Below are 22,694 nucleotides of genomic sequence, written 5' to 3' on the forward strand. Positions count from 1 at the left end.
CGTATTTGGATGAGAGTGCACAGCCAAGACTGTTGGGAGCGAGAGAGGGCTGTTAAGGGATAATTTACAGAATGCCGGCCATTATCGGGAAAATAAGCGATCAGCAGTGAAATATTCCACCAAAGACGTTGACGTTGCTAGCAACTGGACACGCTGGGGTTGATAAGTTACCGGACTATTGCGGAGTGATAAGAAAGACACTAACAAACATCAATTATTTTCGTTTCCATATTTATGTTTTAAAAATGTCTACTTGAATAGCTTTTATGCATGATTACATGCAATTGACAGACATTGTTGATCTTGGCAGGCATCAGTTTATTATGTTATGTTTAAGAATGGCAGTGGCATGGCCACCCTACTCACTGTACCGTGCACATGTTTATGAACCTGTGTATTATTTGAATATCTTAGTATTGAATGCAAAATAACAAGGTACATTTATGCATGGCACTATAGGACCAGTTTAATATAAAACACAGTTTTATACAATATATAAATTGGGGGTCCCCGCTCCATCTATCAGTTTGGGGGTCCTTGGCCTGGAAAACGTTGAAGACCCCTGCTATATAGAGATGTGATGATGTGTTCCTGAATCCTCGGACGCCAGCCTTCCGAGTTGCACGTTTGACGTCACTTCTGGTCTCCGGGCATTCATCCTGTTCGTCTTTTGATTGTGGCATGAAATTGGCCAGTCGTTGTTTATGGTTAGCTACATTAGCCTCTTTAGAAAACCAACCCGAAAACAAACAACACAACTGTACATTGTATTGCACACACAACAAGACCATGCAATGTATAAATTGGTGACCGGAATAAAGTAGCAATTTAATCAAGTGTGTAAGAGCATTTGAAATCGACATTAGAATGACCTACGTGGTACAAATACAAAAAAAAAAAATCCCTTCACAGGCGAAGCCATATTGTTGAAAGCGTCATCACTCCTCTCGGAATACTCTCAGATTTTCGAACGAAGGAGACAAAAAGGGGACGTGCCTTCGAGAAATGCCCCAAATAGGGGATTATCACGCTTCCGGGTGCCATTGGCGGGATTTGTCTTCGTTGTGCATGAACACTTCCGGCGCAGTTCAACAATGGCTGAAACAAAGGCTAGATGTCACTGCTCTGTTCCACTTTGTACATCTAACAAACAACACCAACCCTACTTAAGTTTTCATGGATTCCCAACTGAATTGAGTCTAAGGAAGAAGTGGATTCAAGCGGTTCGCCGGGATGAATGGCCAAACTTTACAATAAAACAAGGCAGCACGTTTTTTAGTAGCCGGCACTTTAGTGAATCAGACTACACTAACGCTACAGCTAGCAACCAACCGGGGTCACATCAAGCGACTGAAGATTGGGTATGTACCCTCCCGTTTCCAGTGGAACAACTGGGGACTGCCTAGAAGGGAGTCTGTTTATAAAAGAGCATCAACTCGCTTAGGCCATGACGTTCACCCAGCCCTTCCTCTGGAGCAACCGCTGCCGTGTGAATGAGAGCCGATGGAGGAGATCACAGCTTCGGTGGTGATGACAGAACATGATTTCAGTTCTGCTCCTAAACCAGGTTTGTCCGTGTTTGTTAGTGTTCTGAAATGTTGGCCTACTAGTACCGCATACTCTTCTTAAACCACCTACCTGACAGGATGTGCTACCTATGGTTTAATCACAGAATGGGCTCTTTGTAGGTTATACCGAGGAGGTAGGTCAACTTTTCAGAACTCGGGTGTAACAGAGTTAAAAAAGAAAGTTGGAAATTTGAATTCTCACAAAATTATAATATTAACATGCCATTGTTATTTTACATGTTAATATGTTGTACTGCATTCAATATGTTAATATGAGGCTGCGTGACTGCATGTCTTTTATTTTCACGCTTTTTGGGCGTTAGCGCTACCCTTAGTTCCTTAGAACTAGGGAAACCCTGTTGGCGGTAAGCAGGTTCTACGGAGCGCTCTGTATATAATTTGATATTTCAATAAATTTGCATGTTTTATTTACACATTTTGATTTAATATTATGTATATAGCGTTTTTAAGTTAAGTATGGTGTTAACAGGCTTTATGATTTACTTTGTGGTTTTGGCGGCAAACACATGCTGTATGTCTGTGATGGAGAGCATTGTTCTCCTTTGGTTTTTGCTATTCTAGATTCACGCAGTCACATTGGAATTTGTTATATTGTGAATGCAGGTACGTGATAATTTCCTAATGTAAATAGCTTGAGAATGTTGTTGATGTAATGTGTATGTATGTAGGTGAAACGTCCTCCAGTGTGTTGACCCGTTCCTTAGAACTAGGGAAACCCTGTTGGCGATTCACGCAGTCACATTGGAATTTGCTATATTGTGAATGCAGGATTAAATGTTACGGAGGAATCCCGGTCTCTGAATCTTTATTCATGGATGCCTGGAAATGAGGGTCGTTACACTGGTGCCGTGGCTTCTCCTGGATCTTCTGGATCAGCTCCGCAAGCAGATCGCCGAGGGTGCTGCACTGCGCTGTGTTCCTGGAACGTGCATCGTGAATTGTTTGGTGATTCCGTATGACCACTAGGGGGTACTCTAACACTGCATTTCTAATATATGTCCTTAGTCGTTTGGATCGCAGTGTAGTGGCAATACTTTTTTTTTTTTAGGTAGGCCTAGTGTGACAGTGATATTCTGCATTAGTAATTTCATTTTTTTCTAATTATTTCAATTTCTGATATTGTATCACTTGAGGTAGCATGGCTGAGGGAAATAGTGGTCGGGCCAATGAGTTTAAAGGCTTCTCCATGAGTAGGGGAAGGGGTCTTCATGTTAAAGGTGGGGAGGGTGACGCATTGTCTAGTGGATATGGAAGTGGGAGTGTGGGTGGTCTTCAGAAAATTGTTAGGGGCAGAGGGCACAGTTTTAGCCCGGGCTGGTCTCCTAGTGAAAAGTTTTTGAGGGAGGATGTGCGTACTTCTACTCCAGTGGATGACAACGTTGCCATACAACACCTGACTGATATGGTAGGCCAACTGGGAGAGCAAATAGGTAACTCTATTGCGGCTAGATTTTTTTCTTCGGGACTTGCTAATTGTACTAATGCACATGACACACCTTTGACTGACAGACCAGTGACTGTTCCGACTCAAGGCCCTACACAACAGAACACAACGCCAGTAGTAGTTCATGCCAAGACTGAACGTGAACCTGTGACTTTTAGGGGCGATGGTCCTGACAAGTACTCTGTTCAGGAATGGATTGCCATGACAAAAGCTCACCTTAGGAAGCAGTCTTACACAACAGCTGAACAGGCAGATGAGATACAGGGAAGGCTTTTGGGAAAGGCAAGAGACGTGGTCCAAATAGCGCTGAGGAGTGATGACACACTTGATGTGAAGCAGGACCCAGATCTCATATATGACATTCTAATGCGTTACTTCAGTCAGTCTTCAACGTCACTTCCATTGCAAGACTTTTACACCACATTGCCCAAGCCAAAAGAGAATCCAGTCGACTATTGGATCAGACTAAACAAAGCCGCAGACACAGCTGATGAGGGACTGCATTTGTGGGGAGGTGGCACAGATGTTTGCAAAACAATGTCCTGATCCGCAGCTTTCCTCCATTTTTAAATGCAAGCCCGTCAGTGATTGGACTTCTAGAGACATCCAGCTCAGGGTGGATGAATATCAAAGGGAATGGGGTGTGTCTGCAACGTCTCAGAGTTTCCCACAGCTGAAAATTCACCCTGCAGCTGTGCTAGACAATGGTTCAAACGCCTTTGCGCACTCGGATTTGCGTGGTATGGACCCCCAGTCGACTTTTTCTCATGCCACGTCTTTGATGCAGACTCACAACTCCTGCCCGGACTCTGCTTGTGTCCAGCAACACGTCCAGCGTCCGCAGCGCATTCTGCCGCCACAGCACGTTCAGCGCCCGCAACATGTCTTGCCACCGCTGAGTGCTCAGCGGCAAGATGATGGAGTCCTGGGCCGCATGATGAGCATGCTTGAGAGAGTCTTGGCCAGGGTGGAACCGCCCAATCCTGAGCGTCGACAGAAACGCTCCAGCTTTTTCAGCTCGCCACCATGTAGAGTTTGTGGAGATGCTAATCACAATACCTTGTCTCACTGCAGATCTGACCATCTCTGTTTCAAGTGTCTGGCCCCTGGTCACTCAAGGCAGGATTGCCCAAACATTGCCCCGCCCGAACTCAGCCCAGCTTCGGGAAACTAGCTGACCTGTGTCCAGAGGGAGGTAATACAGGTCATACGGAATCCTCCCACTCGCTAGACACCGATAATTTCGGTTCGGGTTTGAATTTTGACGATTTCTCTCAATTTAAAATGACAAACACTGTGTATCAAAACACTCAAAATGTGGGTGGCAGTGACAGCTTATTTTATGTACCAGTGAAGGTTGGGGGCAAAGTGACTATCGGCGGTATGCTGGATAGTGGCTCGATGGCATGTACAGTCAGTGATACTGCTATGCGTAACCTGCTCTCTGCTGGGGCAGTGTGTGAAGCAGAGAGGTTTTCCACAGATGTGACTCTCATTGGTGTTGCAGGTCGACGAGTGCACCCGAAGTCGGCCTTCAACATTAACTTGGAAGTTAATGACTGCAAAATGATTGTGCCCACGATCGTGGTTGAAGGACAACATGATGACTTAATTATTGGAACCAATGTGATCAAACACATACTGCGTGAGTCAAAGTAGTGTAGTACATACTGGACAGCAGTTTCTGCGCCGTCATCTACAGACACTGAAACCGAACGATTTCTTTCAATGCTTGCTGGCTTGCATAGATGGGGGGATGGTGAAATGCCCGAGAAGATAGGCACAGTGCGTTGCAACTCAGCCACTTTCCTTCAACCCGGCTGTGAATACCTCCTATGGGGAAAGCTGACAAAAACCACACGCGTGTCTCCTGGTAGTGCAGTGATGACAGAGCCTACATCAGCACGGTCTGCACCCAAGGGGCTCATGGTCGCCAGAATAGTCACACCTTTATGGGCAGATGGGTGGGTACCCTTGAAAGTGATGAATGTCTCTGACAAGCCTTTGTTTTTGAGACGTAACGCTAAGCTTGCTGACCTGGTGCCTTGTGTCGCATTGGAAGATTTAGACTTGGTCAGTTGTCATCAGAGCACTTCCACCGTGCCTGCTTGCCCTGTCTTTCCTGATGTGGGATGTACTGGTGTGCTAGAGTCCATTGGCCTGAGTGAGCTTGACGTCGGCTTGTGTGATGCGTCATCTGACTGTAAAGACAAGTTGTCCGACCTTATTGTTCGCTACCAGGATGTCTTCTCACGCAACCACCTTGACTGCGGCAAAGCAGAAGAGTTTGTTCACAGAATCCACTTGATTGACCAAAAGCCATTCAGACTTCCTTTCAGACGTGTGCCACCGAGCCAGTACCAAAAACTACGTCAAGTCTTAACCCTTATAAGGTGTTCGGGTCTGTGGGACCCGTTTTCAGTTTTTAGCTTTATAAAAGTGATACAAATAATTATTATTTTGAACTAAGATTCATTGGCTTTGGCTCATTTTCTGTGAGGAACATGAATCAGAAAACATTTTCAATGACCCCCCCCTGTATACCCCCCCATCACATTTATATTACACACAGGGTGTTCGGGTCCAGTGGACCCGGAGCTAGTTTAAGTGTGGAAATCATAGGTTCTGTGCACCCTCATTTTCCCTTCTTCCTCTGTGTGTGTGTGTGTGTGTGTGTGTGTGTGTGTGTGTGTGTGTGTGTGTGTGTGTGTGTGTGAGAGGGGGAAAGAGTAAAAGCAGGTGAATGGGCCCTTGGTGTGAGCACCCACAGTGTGCACCCACTGTTCCCGCACAAGGTTGCAAAATTGGAGCACCCAACACTATCAAGCTTGGGGACCTGACACTATAAAAAAGCTCTGTCAGCGTGGTTCCATACCACAACTGATCAAGATTGCAAAGCAATTCTCTGTTCAGACTGCCTTACAGCTGATATTTGAAGAGACAGAGGGTTTTGATGGTGATGCAGAGGAAATAGTTTCGGAAAGTGAGGATAACATTTCAGAGTTTGAAGAGGAGGATGTGCATCAGCCAGCTCCGAAACGTAAAAGAGCCTCAGGACTAGCCCTTCAGCAGCCAGGACAAGCCTGCGAGCAGCAAGCCCCAGGACCATCCCGTGAGCAGGCAGGACCAGCCCGCAAGCAGCCAGCCCCAGGACCATCCCGTGAGCAGCCAGGACCAGCCCGCGAGCAGCCAACCCCAGGACCAACCCGCGAGCAGCCAACCCCAGGACCAACCCGCAAGCAGCCAGCCCCAGGAACAACCCGCGAGCAGCCAGCCCCAGGAACAACCCACGAGCAGCCAGCCCCAGGAACAACCCGCGAGCAGCCAGGCCCAGGAACAACCCGCAAGCAGCCAGCCCCAGGAACAACCCGCAAGCAGCCAGCCCCAGGAACAACCCGCAAGCAGCCAGCCCCAGGAACAACCCGCAAGCAGCCAGCCCCAGGAACAACCTGCAAACAGCCAGCCCCAGGAACAACCCGCAAGCAGCGGACCAGCCCGTCAGCCAAAAAGAAACGCTGTGAAGTGTGTGGACCCATGATGGACAGAAAAACACAATATACATGCAACCAGTGCAAAAAATACATATGCAATACACACACAGTGAGACTCTGCCCCTCATGTGTGGTATAGTCTGATATACGTATAATGGCCGTGTTCAAAGGCTTTAATGTGTTGTTCAGACAGATGTTATTGAGTATGTTTCAATTTCTAATGATGCTGATTATTTCCCAGTTATGCCTGTTTTATGAGGCATTTCCTTATTTTGTTGCATTTTAATGCAAAAAGAAACAAAAATTGGGATGAAGTAACCATCTGGTGAGTATTTGAAAAAAAAAAACTTGAGTATGTTGAATTAAAAGGCAATGGGTCCACCAGACCCAGCAGCACCTCCTGTGTAACAAAAACACGAACACCCTATGAGGGTTAAGTGAAATGGAAGAAAAAGAGATCATTCGAAAGTCGACAAGTGAGTATGCCTCACCGTTAGTCCTTATCTGGAAAAAGAATGGTGATTTGCGTGTGTGTACTGACTTCAGGTGGCTGAACAAGAGGACTTTGAAGGATGCTCACCCTCTGCCACATCAGGCCGATTGCTTGGCAGCACTTGGTGGAAATTCGCTGTTCAGCACAATGTACTTGACTTCAGGTTTTTATAACATGCCCTTACATGAGGATGACAGGAAGTATTCAGCATTCACTACACCTATGGGGCTTTACGAATACAACAGGCTGCCACAGGGGCTCTGTAACAGTCCAGGGAGTTTCATGAGAATGATGACTTCCATCTTTGGTGATCAAAATTATCTAAGTCTGCTATGCTATTTAGATGATATCTTGGTGTTTGCTCCTGATGAAAGAGTTGCTCTTGAACGTCTTGAAATGGTGTTCAACAGACTCCGTGCCCACAACTTGAAACTGGTGCCTAAGAAATGCTACTTTCTGAGGAAGTCTGTCAAATTCCTTGGCCACATTGTTGACGAGCATGGCGTTTCGACTGACCCGGGCAAAGTTGAGAGCATAAGCAGTATGACTGTGAATGACTTGATGGAAGCTGATGGAGTGACACCATCTGAGAAACGTACACGATCCTTTCTCGGTATGCTAAACTTTTATCAGCACTTCATTCCGGGGTACTCAGCACTTGCGAAACCCCTGTTCTCACTGTTGGCTGGTCAGAAACAGAAGAAAGGGCGAAAGTCTAAGTGTGCTGTAGTGAGCCGCAGACTAAAATCAACCGACTGGACTGCAGACCATGACCGGGCATTTGCTGAACTCAAACAGACCCTCATCAATTCTGTTGTTTTGGCTCATCCAGATTTTAGTCAACCATTTTTGCTGTCTACAGATGCCTCATTGGATGGCCTTGGGGCCGTTTTATCACAGGTGCGTGAGGGTGACTCAGTGGCTAGACCAATTGCATTTGCTAGCAAGTCCTTAACTCGGTCACAAAATAACTATCCGGCCCATCGATTAGAGTTTCTTGCACTGAAGTGGTCAGTATGCGACAAGTTTAGCCACTGGTTGAAGGGCCACGACTTTACTGTGTGGACTGACAATAATCCACTGACACATATTATGACTAAGCCTAAACTTGACTGTTGTGAGCAGCGATGGGTGTCAAAATTAGCCAGTTACAATTTTGACATCAAATATGTGCCAGGCCCACGAAACATTGTTGCTGACGCTCTCAGCCGTGTCCCTTTTTGCAAAAGTGTCAGTCACAGACTGGTCAGTGAACCACTTCATGAACTCGCCAGAGAAGCCGCTGTTGTGTCTGACACAGCCGTTCAACAGACCTTCAGAGAATCCACCAACCAGTCTGTAATGGCGGAGAAGCTAACATGTCTTTTAGCCACAAATGCCCAGTCCCTTCACACATCAGCTCAGTCATTGTCCACGCAGGAAGTTGCTGCTGTTATCCAGTCACACACTGAATGGGCCTCTGGTGCTAGGACTCGTGCGACGGCCCTTGTGGGTCATCTACCCCAGCTCATTCCTGACAGTTTGTCCAGCCTGCCTGTCTTCTCGGTTGAAGATTTAAGAGATGCTCAGTCTAAGGATAAGACCTTGTCTCGCATACATTTTTATGTGGAGAGGTCTCGGAGGCCATCCAGACGTGAAAGGGCACGGGAGGAGGGTCAAGTTCTGAGGTTGCTGAAACACTGGGGAAAGTTTGTTCTGAGTGATGATGTCTTATACAGAGTGTCACATGATCAGATTTCAAAGACAAGACGCCATCAGTTTGTTGTCCCTGATTGCCTGAAGACTAAAGTCTTGAAAGGAGTCCATGACAGTGTGGGTCATCAGGGTCAGTCAAGGACCTTGAGCATTGCCAGACAGAGATTATTTTGGCTGCACATGGACAGGGATGTGAGGGAGTACGTTCGTCACTGTCAGCGGTGTATAGTGAGTAAGATGGCCGAGCCTGCAGGAAGAGCTCCTCTCGAAAGTATTGTCACTTCCCGCCCACTGCAACTTGTTTGCATTGATTTCTGGTCAGCTGAAGATTCGCACAACAAATCTGTGGATGTTTTAGTGATAACCGATCATTTTACCAGACTGGCTCAGGCCTTTGCCTGCAGGGATCAATCAGCCAAACAAGTAGCAAAAGTTCTCTGGGAGAAGTATTTCTGTGTCTATGGATTCCCTGAGAGGATTCACAGTGACCAGGGTGCAAACTTGGAAAGCGAGTTGATCGCTGAACTTCTACGCTTATCTGGTGTGCGAAAGTCCCATACTACTCCATACCATCCGATGGGGAATGGCAGTGTTGAACGTTTTAATCGAACACTGGGCAATATGATCAGAGCTCTTCCCCTGGAATCTAAGCTAGACTGGCCCAGACGCTTGCAAACTCTCACTTTCATGTACAATTGCACTACCCATGAAACGACAGGATATGCACCATTTTACCTAATGTTTGGAAGGGTACCCCGTCTGCCGGTAGATATCCTGTTTGGGAACATTTTGACTGACCCTGATGTGACAGACTTTGGCAGATATGTTGCAAAGCTGTCTGAGGACCTTAAGGAAGCCATGTTCATTGCTCAAGAGCATGTGACAAAGGAACAGAACAGACAGGCGAGACTCTATAACAGGAAAGTGAAAGGTCCAATGATCGAAATTGGAGATCGAGTTCTTGTGGCTAACAAGAAAGAGAGGGGAAAGAGAAAAGTTGCAGACCGATAGGAGTCGATAGTCGACACTGTAACTGAGATTAATCCCCAGACGCACGCATATAAGATACAGGATACTGTCACAGGACATGAACGGATTGTCCATCGCAATCTACTCATGCTGGTGAACTTTCTTCCTGTTCAAGATATCCCGCAATCTTCTCGGTCTAGTATTTCAATGTCCTCTGTCCCATCTTCTGTCTCTGTCCATTCCATGGCTTCGGGTCAGGCTACATCCGACCACACTCAGGTTCAAGTGTTTTGTCAGCCGGATGGGTCTCAATCTGCAGTTGATGATGTGCACAGTTTTGTGAGCATCCAGGGACTTGAAAATTACTCGGATATCATACCTGCATCTGGGGTGAGGACCAGGGAATGGGTCAGTCACCTGAACACCTCGAGTCAACAGCCTCCTGAAGGGAGTGCCCGGGAGTCATTTGCTGACCTGACTGACGACGTGTTGACTGACCAGGTCCAAGACTCATACTCTGATGATGCTGTTGCTAAGGCTGACGCCTCGACTGTTAGTGACGATCATACCGTTTTTGTCAGTGGTTACTTCTGTTTCTGTGAGTGATGCTGCACACACTGTACTGCCTGAGTCTGCACCACATCGCACTACGCGTCTGGGTCGTGTTGTTCGACCGGTTAACAGGCTCCTTTACGCCATAGCTAGACAAGATGTCACTGGACGATGGCAGACTGTTCGGACTGTATGCAGCTCTGTAGTTCAAGCTCTTAGGGCTTAAGTTTCTTATTTTTATTATATACATTTTTCTGATTGTGCTTAGAAATACTGTAAAATATGATATGTGAACACTAGTACCTATATATGTGTATTGGCAGTTTTGGGCAAGTGTAGTATGTGTAAGGCATTCTATGTCCGGTGGTTGGTTGGAGGGTTTGACATCGCTCTCTATCCACTGCATCCTTGAGGGATACTTCTACAGTCGGTCTTGTTGTGTGTAGTCCCATGACACCAGATATGTCATAGGTATAGTGTTGTGAACGTGTGTACAATTTTGTCCAGAATTCAGTAGGGGGTGTGTGTAACAGAGTTAAAAAAGAAAGTTGGAAATTTGAATTCTCACAAAATTATAATATTAACATGCCATTGTTATTTTACATGTTAATATGTTGTACCGCATTCAATATGTTAATATGAGGCTGCGTGACTGCATGTCTTTTATTTTCACGCTTTTTGGGCGTTAGCGCTACCCTTAGTTCCTTAGAACTAGGGAAACCCTGTTGGCGGTAAGCAGGTTCTACGGAGCGCTCTGTATATAATTTGATATTTCAATAAATTTGCATGTTTTATTTACACATTTTGATTTAATATTATGTATATAGCGTTTTTAAGTTAAGTATGGTGTTAACAGGCTTTATGATTTACTTTGTGGTTTTGGCGGCAAACACATGCTGTATGTCTGTGATGGAGAGCATTGTTCTCCTTTGGTTTTTGCTATTCTAGATTCACGCAGTCACATTGGAATTTGTTATATTGTGAATGCAGGTACGTGATAATTTCCTAATGTAAATAGCTTGAGAATGTTGTTGATGTAATGTGTATGTATGTAGGTGAAATGACTGCGTCCTCCAGTGTGTTGACCCGTTCCTTAGAACTAGGGAAACCCTGTTGGCGATTCACGCAGTCACATTGGAATTTGCTATATTGTGAATGCAGGATTAAATGTTACGGAGGAATCCCGGTCTCTGAATCTTTATTCATGGATGCCTGGAAATGAGGGTCGTTACACTGGTGCCGTGGCTTCTCCTGGATCTTCTGGATCAGCTCCGCAAGCAGATCGCCGAGGGTGCTGCACTGCGCTGTGTTCCTGGAACGTGCATCGTGAATTGTTTGGTGATTCCGTATGACCACTAGGGGGTACTCTAACACTGCATTTCTAATATATGTCCTTAGTCGTTTGGATCGCAGTGTAGTGGCAATACTTTTTTTTTTTTAGGTAGGCCTAGTGTGACAGTGATATTCTGCATTAGTAATTTCATTTTTTTCTAATTATTTCAATTTCTGATATTGTATCACTTGAGGTAGCATGGCTGAGGGAAATAGTGGTCGGGCCAATGAGTTTAAAGGCTTCTCCATGAGTAGGGGAAGGGGTCTTCATGTTAAAGGTGGGGAGGGTGACGCATTGTCTAGTGGATATGGAAGTGGGAGTGTGGGTGGTCTTCAGAAAATTGTTAGGGGCAGAGCACAGTTTTAGCCCGGGCTGGTCTCCTAGTGAAAAGTTTTTGAGGGAGGATGTGCGTACTTCTACTCCAGTGGATGACAACGTTGCCATACAACACCTGACTGATATGGTAGGCCAACTGGGAGAGCAAATAGGTAACTCTATTGCGGCTAGATTTTTTTCTTCGGGACTTGCTAATTGTACTAATGCACATGACACACCTTTGACTGACAGACCAGTGACTGTTCCGACTCAAGGCCCTACACAACAGAACACAACGCCAGTAGTAGTTCATGCCAAGACTGAACGTGAACCTGTGACTTTTAGGGGCGATGGTCCTGACAAGTACTCTGTTCAGGAATGGATTGCCATGACAAAAGCTCACCTTAGGAAGCAGTCTTACACAACAGCTGAACAGGCAGATGAGATACAGGGAAGGCTTTTGGGAAAGGCAAGAGACGTGGTCCAAATAGCGCTGAGGAGTGATGACACACTTGATGTGAAGCAGGACCCAGATCTCATATATGACATTCTAATGCGTTACTTCAGTCAGTCTTCAACGTCACTTCCATTGCAAGACTTTTACACCACATTGCCCAAGCCAAAAGAGAATCCAGTCGACTATTGGATCAGACTAAACAAAGCCGCAGACACAGCTGATGAGGGACTGCATTTGTGGGGAGGTGGCACAGATGTTTGCAAAACAATGTCCTGATCCGCAGCTTTCCTCCATTTTTAAATGCAAGCCCGTCAGTGATTGGACTTCTAGAGACATCCAGCTCAGGGTGGATGAATATCAAAGGGAATGGGGTGTGTCTGCAACGTCTCAGAGTTTCCCACAGCTGAAAATTCACCCTGCAGCTGTGCTAGACAATGGTTCAAACGCCTTTGCGCACTCGGATTTGCGTGGTATGGACCCCCAGTCGACTTTTTCTCATGCCACGTCTTTGATGCAGACTCACAACTCCTGCCCGGACTCTGCTTGTGTCCAGCAACACGTCCAGCGTCCGCAGCGCATTCTGCCGCCACAGCACGTTCAGCGCCCGCAACATGTCTTGCCACCGCTGAGTGCTCAGCGGCAAGATGATGGAGTCCTGGGCCGCATGATGAGCATGCTTGAGAGAGTCTTGGCCAGGGTGGAACCGCCCAATCCTGAGCGTCGACAGAAACGCTCCAGCTTTTTCAGCTCGCCACCATGTAGAGTTTGTGGAGATGCTAATCACTATACCTTGTCTCACTGCAGATCTGACCATCTCTGTTTCAAGTGTCTGGCCCCTGGTCACTCAAGGCAGGATTGCCCAAACATTGCCCCGCCCGAACTCAGCCCAGCTTCGGGAAACTAGCTGACCTGTGTCCAGAGGGAGGTAATACAGGTCATACGGAATCCTCCCACTCGCTAGACACCGAAAATTTCGGTTCGGGTTTGAATTTTGACGATTTCTCTCAATTTAAAATGACAAACACTGTGTATCAAAACACTCAAAATGTGGGTGGCAGTGACAGCTTATTTTATGTACCAGTGAAGGTTGGGGGCAAAGTGACTATCGGCGGTATGCTGGATAGTGGCTCGATGGCATGTACAGTCAGTGATACTGCTATGCGTAACCTGCTCTCTGCTGGGGCAGTGTGTGAAGCAGAGAGGTTTTCCACAGATGTGACTCTCATTGGTGTTGCAGGTCGACGAGTGCACCCGAAGTCGGCCTTCAATATTAACTTGGAAGTTAATGACTGCAAAATGATTGTGCCCACGATCGTGGTTGAAGGACAACATGATGACTTAATTATTGGAACCAATGTGATCAAACACATACTGCGTGAGTCAAAGTAGTGTAGTACATACTGGACAGCAGTTTCTGCGCCGTCATCTACAGACACTGAAACCGAACGATTTCTTTCAATGCTTGCTGGCTTGCATAGATGGGGGGATGGTGAAATGCCCGAGAAGATAGGCACAGTGCGTTGCAACTCAGCCACTTTCCTTCAACCCGGCTGTGAATACCTCCTATGGGGAAAGCTGACAAAAACCACACGCGTGTCTCCTGGTAGTGCAGTGATGACAGAGCCTACATCAGCACGGTCTGCACCCAAGGGGCTCATGGTCGCCAGAATAGTCACACCTTTATGGGCAGATGGGTGGGTACCCTTGAAAGTGATGAATGTCTCTGACAAGCCTTTGTTTTTGAGACGTAACGCTAAGCTTGCTGACCTGGTGCCTTGTGTCGCATTGGAAGATTTAGACTTGGTCAGTTGTCATCAGAGCACTTCCACCGTGCCTGCTTGCCCTGTCTTTCCTGATGTGGGATGTACTGGTGTGCTAGAGTCCATTGGCCTGAGTGAGCTTGACGTCGGCTTGTGTGATGCGTCATCTGACTGTAAAGACAAGTTGTCCGACCTTATTGTTCGCTACCAGGATGTCTTCTCACGCAACCACCTTGACTGCGGCAAAGCAGAAGAGTTTGTTCACAGAATCCACTTGATTGACCAAAAGCCATTCAGACTTCCTTTCAGACGTGTGCCACCGAGCCAGTACCAAAAACTACGTCAAGTCTTAACCCTTATAAGGTGTTCGGGTCTGTGGGACCCGTTTTCAGTTTTTAGCTTTATAAAAGTGATACAAATAATTATTATTTTGAACTAAGATTCATTGGCTTTGGCTCATTTTCTGTGAGGAACATGAATCAGAAAACATTTTCAATGACCCCCCCCTGTATACCCCCCCATCACATTTATATTACACACAGGGTGTTCGGGTCCAGTGGACCCGGAGCTAGTTTAAGTGTGGAAATCATAGGTTCTGTGCACCCTCATTTTCCCTTCTTCCTCTGTGTGTGTGTGTGTGTGTGTGTGTGTGTGTGTGTGTGTGTGTGTGTGTGTGTGTGTGAGAGGGGGAAAGAGTAAAAGCAGGTGAATGGGCCCTTGGTGTGAGCACCCACAGTGTGCACCCACTGTTCCCGCACAAGGTTGCAAAATTGGAGCACCCAACACTATCAAGCTTGGGGACCTGACACTATAAAAAAGCTCTGTCAGCGTGGTTCCATACCACAACTGATCAAGATTGCAAAGCAATTCTCTGTTCAGACTGCCTTACAGCTGATATTTGAAGAGACAGAGGGTTTTGATGGTGATGCAGAGGAAATAGTTTCGGAAAGTGAGGATAACATTTCAGAGTTTGAAGAGGAGGATGTGCATCAGCCAGCTCCGAAACGTAAAAGAGCCTCAGGACTAGCCCTTCAGCAGCCAGGACAAGCCTGCGAGCAGCAAGCCCCAGGACCATCCCGTGAGCAGGCAGGACCAGCCCGCAAGCAGCCAGCCCCAGGACCATCCCGTGAGCAGCCAGGACCAGCCCGCGAGCAGCCAACCCCAGGACCAACCCGCGAGCAGCCAACCCCAGGACCAACCCGCAAGCAGCCAGCCCCAGGAACAACCCGCGAGCAGCCAGCCCCAGGAACAACCCACGAGCAGCCAGCCCCAGGAACAACCCGCGAGCAGCCAGGCCCAGGAACAACCCGCAAGCAGCCAGCCCCAGGAACAACCCGCAAGCAGCCAGCCCCAGGAACAACCCGCAAGCAGCCAGCCCCAGGAACAACCCGCAAGCAGCCAGCCCCAGGAACAACCTGCAAACAGCCAGCCCCAGGAACAACCCGCAAGCAGCGGACCAGCCCGTCAGCCAAAAAGAAACGCTGTGAAGTGTGTGGACCCATGATGGACAGAAAAACACAATATACATGCAACCAGTGCAAAAAATACATATGCAATACACACACAGTGAGACTCTGCCCCTCATGTGTGGTATAGTCTGATATACGTATAATGGCCGTGTTCAAAGGCTTTAATGTGTTGTTCAGACAGATGTTATTGAGTATGTTTCAATTTCTAATGATGCTGATTATTTCCCAGTTATGCCTGTTTTATGAGGCATTTCCTTATTTTGTTGCATTTTAATGCAAAAAGAAACAAAAATTGGGATGAAGTAACCATCTGGTGAGTATTTGAAAAAAAAAAACTTGAGTATGTTGAATTAAAAGGCAATGGGTCCACCAGACCCAGCAGCACCTCCTGTGTAACAAAAACACGAACACCCTATGAGGGTTAAGTGAAATGGAAGAAAAAGAGATCATTCGAAAGTCGACAAGTGAGTATGCCTCACCGTTAGTCCTTATCTGGAAAAAGAATGGTGATTTGCGTGTGTGTACTGACTTCAGGTGGCTGAACAAGAGGACTTTGAAGGATGCTCACCCTCTGCCACATCAGGCCGATTGCTTGGCAGCACTTGGTGGAAATTCGCTGTTCAGCACAATGTACTTGACTTCAGGTTTTTATAACATGCCCTTACATGAGGATGACAGGAAGTATTCAGCATTCACTACACCTATGGGGCTTTACGAATACAACAGGCTGCCACAGGGGCTCTGTAACAGTCCAGGGAGTTTCATGAGAATGATGACTTCCATCTTTGGTGATCAAAATTATCTAAGTCTGCTATGCTATTTAGATGATATCTTGGTGTTTGCTCCTGATGAAAGAGTTGCTCTTGAACGTCTTGAAATGGTGTTCAACAGACTCCGTGCCCACAACTTGAAACTGGTGCCTAAGAAATGCTACTTTCTGAGGAAGTCTGTCAAATTCCTTGGCCACATTGTTGACGAGCATGGCGTTTCGACTGACCCGGGCAAAGTTGAGAGCATAAGCAGTATGACTGTGAATGACTTGATGGAAGCTGATGGAGTGACACCATCTGAGAAACGTACACGATCCTTTCTCGGTATGCTAAACTTTTATCAGCACTTCATTCCGGGGTACTCAGCACTTGCGAAACCCCTGTTCTCACTGTTGGCTGGTCAGAAACAGAAGAAAGGGCGAAAGTCTAAGTGTGCTGTAGTGAGCCGCAGACTAAAATCAACCGACTGGACTGCAGACCATGACCGGGCATTTGCTGAACTCAAACAGACCCTCATCAATTCTGTTGTTTTGGCTCATCCAGATTTTAGTCAACCATTTTTGCTGTCTACAGATGCCTCATTGGATGGCCTTGGGGCCGTTTTATCACAGGTGCGTGAGGGTGACTCAGTGGCTAGACCAATTGCATTTGCTAGCAAGTCCTTAACTCGGTCACAAAATAACTATCCGGCCCATCGATTAGAGTTTCTTGCACTGAAGTGGTCAGTATGCGACAAGTTTAGCCACTGGTTGAAGGGCCACGACTTTACTGTGTGGACTGACAATAATCCACTGACACATATTATGACTAAGCCTAAACTTGACTGTTGTGAGCAGCGATGGGTGTCAAAATTAGCCAGTTACAATTTTGACATCAAATATGTGCCAGGCCCACGAAACATTGTTGCTGACGCTCTCAGCCGTGTCCCTTTTTGCAAAAGTGTCAGTCACAGACTGGTCAGTGAACCACTTCATGAACTCGCCAGAGAAGCCGCTGTTGTGTCTGACACAGCCGTTCAACAGACCTTCAGAGAATCCACCAACCAGTCTGTAATGGCGGAGAAGCTAACATGTCTTTTAGCCACAAATGCCCAGTCCCTTCACACATCAGCTCAGTCATTGTCCACGCAGGAAGTTGCTGCTGTTATCCAGTCACACACTGAATGGGCCTCTGGTGCTAGGACTCGTGCGACGGCCCTTGTGGGTCATCTACCCCAGCTCATTCCTGACAGTTTGTCCAGCCTGCCTGTCTTCTCGGTTGAAGATTTAAGAGATGCTCAGTCTAAGGATAAGACCTTGTCTCGCATACATTTTTATGTGGAGAGGTCTCGGAGGCCATCCAGACGTGAAAGGGCACGGGAGGAGGGTCAAGTTCTGAGGTTGCTGAAACACTGGGGAAAGTTTGTTCTGAGTGATGATGTCTTATACAGAGTGTCACATGATCAGATTTCAAAGACAAGACGCCATCAGTTTGTTGTCCCTGATTGCCTGAAGACTAAAGTCTTGAAAGGAGTCCATGACAGTGTGGGTCATCAGGGTCAGTCAAGGACCTTGAGCATTGCCAGACAGAGATTATTTTGGCTGCACATGGACAGGGATGTGAGGGAGTACGTTCGTCACTGTCAGCGGTGTATAGTGAGTAAGATGGCCGAGCCTGCAGGAAGAGCTCCTCTCGAAAGTATTGTCACTTCCCGCCCACTGCAACTTGTTTGCATTGATTTCTGGTCAGCTGAAGATTCGCACAACAAATCTGTGGATGTTTTAGTGATAACCGATCATTTTACCAGACTGGCTCAGGCCTTTGCCTGCAGGGATCAATCAGCCAAACAAGTAGCAAAAGTTCTCTGGGAGAAGTATTTCTGTGTCTATGGATTCCCTGAGAGGATTCACAGTGACCAGGGTGCAAACTTGGAAAGCGAGTTGATCGCTGAACTTCTACGCTTATCTGGTGTGCGAAAGTCCCATACTACTCCATACCATCCGATGGGGAATGGCAGTGTTGAACGTTTTAATCGAACACTGGGCAATATGATCAGAGCTCTTCCCCTGGAATCTAAGCTAGACTGGCCCAGACGCTTGCAAACTCTCACTTTCATGTACAATTGCACTACCCATGAAACGACAGGATATGCACCATTTTACCTAATGTTTGGAAGGGTACCCCGTCTGCCGGTAGATATCCTGTTTGGGAACATTTTGACTGACCCTGATGTGACAGACTTTGGCAGATATGTTGCAAAGCTGTCTGAGGACCTTAAGGAAGCCATGTTCATTGCTCAAGAGCATGTGACAAAGGAACAGAACAGACAGGCGAGACTCTATAACAGGAAAGTGAAAGGTCCAATGATCGAAATTGGAGATCGAGTTCTTGTGGCTAACAAGAAAGAGAGGGGAAAGAGAAAAGTTGCAGACCGATAGGAGTCGATAGTCGACACTGTAACTGAGATTAATCCCCAGACGCACGCATATAAGATACAGGATACTGTCACAGGACATGAACGGATTGTCCATCGCAATCTACTCATGCTGGTGAACTTTCTTCCTGTTCAAGATATCCCGCAATCTTCTCGGTCTAGTATTTCAATGTCCTCTGTCCCATCTTCTGTCTCTGTCCATTCCATGGCTTCGGGTCAGGCTACATCCGACCACACTCAGGTTCAAGTGTTTTGTCAGCCGGATGGGTCTCAATCTGCAGTTGATGATGTGCACAGTTTTGTGAGCATCCAGGGACTTGAAAATTACTCGGATATCATACCTGCATCTGGGGTGAGGACCAGGGAATGGGTCAGTCACCTGAACACCTCGAGTCAACAGCCTCCTGAAGGGAGTGCCCGGGAGTCATTTGCTGACCTGACTGACGACGTGTTGACTGACCAGGTCCAAGACTCATACTCTGATGATGCTGTTGCTAAGGCTGACGCCTCGACTGTTAGTGACGATCATACCGTTTTGTCAGTGGTTACTTCTGTTTCTGTGAGTGATGCTGCACACACTGTACTGCCTGAGTCTGCACCACATCGCACTACGCGTCTGGGTCGTGTTGTTCGACCGGTTAACAGGCTCCTTTACGCCATAGCTAGACAAGATGTCACTGGACGATGGCAGACTGTTCGGACTGTATGCAGCTCTGTAGTTCAAGCTCTTAGGGCTTAAGTTTCTTATTTTTATTATATACATTTTTCTGATTGTGCTTAGAAATACTGTAAAATATGATATGTGAACACTAGTACCTATATATGTGTATTGGCAGTTTTGGGCAAGTGTAGTATGTGTAAGGCATTCTATGTCCGGTGGTTGGTTGGAGGGTTTGACATCGCTCTCTATCCACTGCATCCTTGAGGGATACTTCTACAGTCGGTCTTGTTGTGTGTAGTCCCATGACACCAGATATGTCATAGGTATAGTGTTGTGAACGTGTGTACAATTTTGTCCAGAATTCAGTAGGGGGTGGGTGTAACAGAGTTAAAAAAGAAAGTTGGAAATTTGAATTCTCACAAAATTATAATATTAACATGCCATTGTTATTTTACATGTTAATATGTTGTACCGCATTCAATATGTTAATATGAGGCTGCGTGACTGCATGTCTTTTATTTTCACGCTTTTTGGGCGTTAGCGCTACCCTTAGTTCCTTAGAACTAGGGAAACCCTGTTGGCGGTAAGCAGGTTCTACGGAGCGCTCTGTATATAATTTGATATTTCAATAAATTTGCATGTTTTATTTACACATTTTGATTTAATATTATGTGTATAGCGTTTTTAAGTTAAGTATGGTGTTAACAGGCTTTATGATTTACTTTGTGGTTTTGGCGGCAAACACATGCTGTATGTCTGTGATGGAGAGCATTGTTCTCCTTTGGTTTTTGCTATTCTAGATTCACGCAGTCACATTGGAATTTGTTATATTGTGAATGCAGGTACGTGATAATTTCCTAATGTAAATAGCTTGAGAATGTTGTTGATGTAATGTGTATGTATGTAGGTGAAATGACTGCGTCCTCCAGTGTGTTGACCCGTTCCTTAGAACTAGGGAAACCCTGTTGGCGATTCACGCAGTCACATTGGAATTTGCTATATTGTGAATGCAGGATTAAATGTTACGGAGGAATCCCGGTCTCTGAATCTTTATTCATGGATGCCTGGAAATGAGGGTCGTTACACTGGTGCCGTGGCTTCTCCTGGATCTTCTGGATCAGCTCCGCAAGCAGATCGCCGAGGGTGCTGCACTGCGCTGTGTTCCTGGAACGTGCATCGTGAATTGTTTGGTGATTCCGTATGACCACTAGGGGGTACTCTAACACTGCATTTCTAATATATGTCCTTAGTCGTTTGGATCGCAGTGTAGTGGCAATACTTTTTTTTTTTTAGGTAGGCCTAGTGTGACAGTGATATTCTGCATTAGTAATTTCATTTTTTTCTAATTATTTCAATTTCTGATATTGTATCACTTGAGGTAGCATGGCTGAGGGAAATAGTGGTCGGGCCAATGAGTTTAAAGGCTTCTCCATGAGTAGGGGAAGGGGTCTTCATGTTAAAGGTGGGGAGGGTGACGCATTGTCTAGTGGATATGGAAGTGGGAGTGTGGGTGGTCTTCAGAAAATTGTTAGGGGCAGAGGGCACAGTTTTAGCCCGGGCTGGTCTCCTAGTGAAAAGTTTTTGAGGGAGGATGTGCGTACTTCTACTCCAGTGGATGACAACGTTGCCATACAACACCTGACTGATATGGTAGGCCAACTGGGAGAGCAAATAGGTAACTCTATTGCGGCTAGATTTTTTTCTTCGGGACTTGCTAATTGTACTAATGCACATGACACACCTTTGACTGACAGACCAGTGACTGTTCCGACTCAAGGCCCTACACAACAGAACACAACGCCAGTAGTAGTTCATGCCAAGACTGAACGTGAACCTGTGACTTTTAGGGGCGATGGTCCTGACAAGTACTCTGTTCAGGAATGGATTGCCATGACAAAAGCTCACCTTAGGAAGCAGTCTTACACAACAGCTGAACAGGCAGATGAGATACAGGGAAGGCTTTTGGGAAAGGCAAGAGACGTGGTCCAAATAGCGCTGAGGAGTGATGACACACTTGATGTGAAGCAGGACCCAGATCTCATATATGACATTCTAATGCGTTACTTCAGTCAGTCTTCAACGTCACTTCCATTGCAAGACTTTTACACCACATTGCCCAAGCCAAAAGAGAATCCAGTCGACTATTGGATCAGACTAAACAAAGCCGCAGACACAGCTGATGAGGGACTGCATTTGTGGGGAGGTGGCACAGATGTTTGCAAAACAATGTCCTGATCCGCAGCTTTCCTCCATTTTTAAATGCAAGCCCGTCAGTGATTGGACTTCTAGAGACATCCAGCTCAGGGTGGATGAATATCAAAGGGAATGGGGTGTGTCTGCAACGTCTCAGAGTTTCCCACAGCTGAAAATTCACCCTGCAGCTGTGCTAGACAATGGTTCAAACGCCTTTGCGCACTCGGATTTGCGTGGTATGGACCCCCAGTCGACTTTTTCTCATGCCACGTCTTTGATGCAGACTCACAACTCCTGCCCGGACTCTGCTTGTGTCCAGCAACACGTCCAGCGTCCGCAGCGCATTCTGCCGCCACAGCACGTTCAGCGCCCGCAACATGTCTTGCCACCGCTGAGTGCTCAGCGGCAAGATGATGGAGTCCTGGGCCGCATGATGAGCATGCTTGAGAGAGTCTTGGCCAGGGTGGAACCGCCCAATCCTGAGCGTCGACAGAAACGCTCCAGCTTTTTCAGCTCGCCACCATGTAGAGTTTGTGGAGATGCTAATCACTATACCTTGTCTCACTGCAGATCTGACCATCTCTGTTTCAAGTGTCTGGCCCCTGGTCACTCAAGGCAGGATTGCCCAAACATTGCCCCGCCCGAACTCAGCCCAGCTTCGGGAAACTAGCTGACCTGTGTCCAGAGGGAGGTAATACAGGTCATACGGAATCCTCCCACTCGCTAGACACCGATAATTTCGGTTCGGGTTTGAATTTTGACGATTTCTCTCAATTTAAAATGACAAACACTGTGTATCAAAACACTCAAAATGTGGGTGGCAGTAACAGCTTATTTTATGTACCAGTGAAGGTTGGGGGCAAAGTGACTATCGGCGGTATGCTGGATAGTGGCTCGATGGCATGTACAGTCAGTGATACTGCTATGCGTAACCTGCTCTCTGCTGGGGCAGTGTGTGAAGCAGAGAGGTTTTCCACAGATGTGACTCTCATTGGTGTTGCAGGTCGACGAGTGCACCCGAAGTCGGCCTTCAACATTAACTTGGAAGTTAATGACTGCAAAATGATTGTGCCCACGATCGTGGTTGAAG

At 46.7% G+C, this 22,694-nt stretch overlaps 1 protein-coding gene and 1 long non-coding RNA gene across 2 annotated transcripts in view; one reads left to right on the plus strand and one right to left on the minus strand.

Annotated features, from left to right (window-relative positions):
* The window catches only part of uvssa (UV-stimulated scaffold protein A), a 483,727-nt gene that overhangs the window by 23,553 nt on the left and 437,480 nt on the right, over positions 1-22,694 (minus strand). The gene's annotated exons all lie outside the window — the stretch shown is intronic.
* The window catches only part of LOC132466471 (uncharacterized), a 29,562-nt gene continuing 8,165 nt past the window's right edge, over positions 1,298-22,694 (plus strand). Inside the window, exon 1 of the long non-coding RNA XR_009527876.1 lies at positions 1,298-1,567. This is a non-coding gene — a long non-coding RNA (uncharacterized LOC132466471). The remainder of the gene's footprint in view (positions 1,568-22,694) is intronic.

Source organism: Gadus macrocephalus, chromosome 10 (assembly GCF_031168955.1).
Source record: "Gadus macrocephalus chromosome 10, ASM3116895v1".
NCBI classification, from domain to species: domain Eukaryota; kingdom Metazoa; phylum Chordata; class Actinopteri; order Gadiformes; family Gadidae; genus Gadus; species Gadus macrocephalus.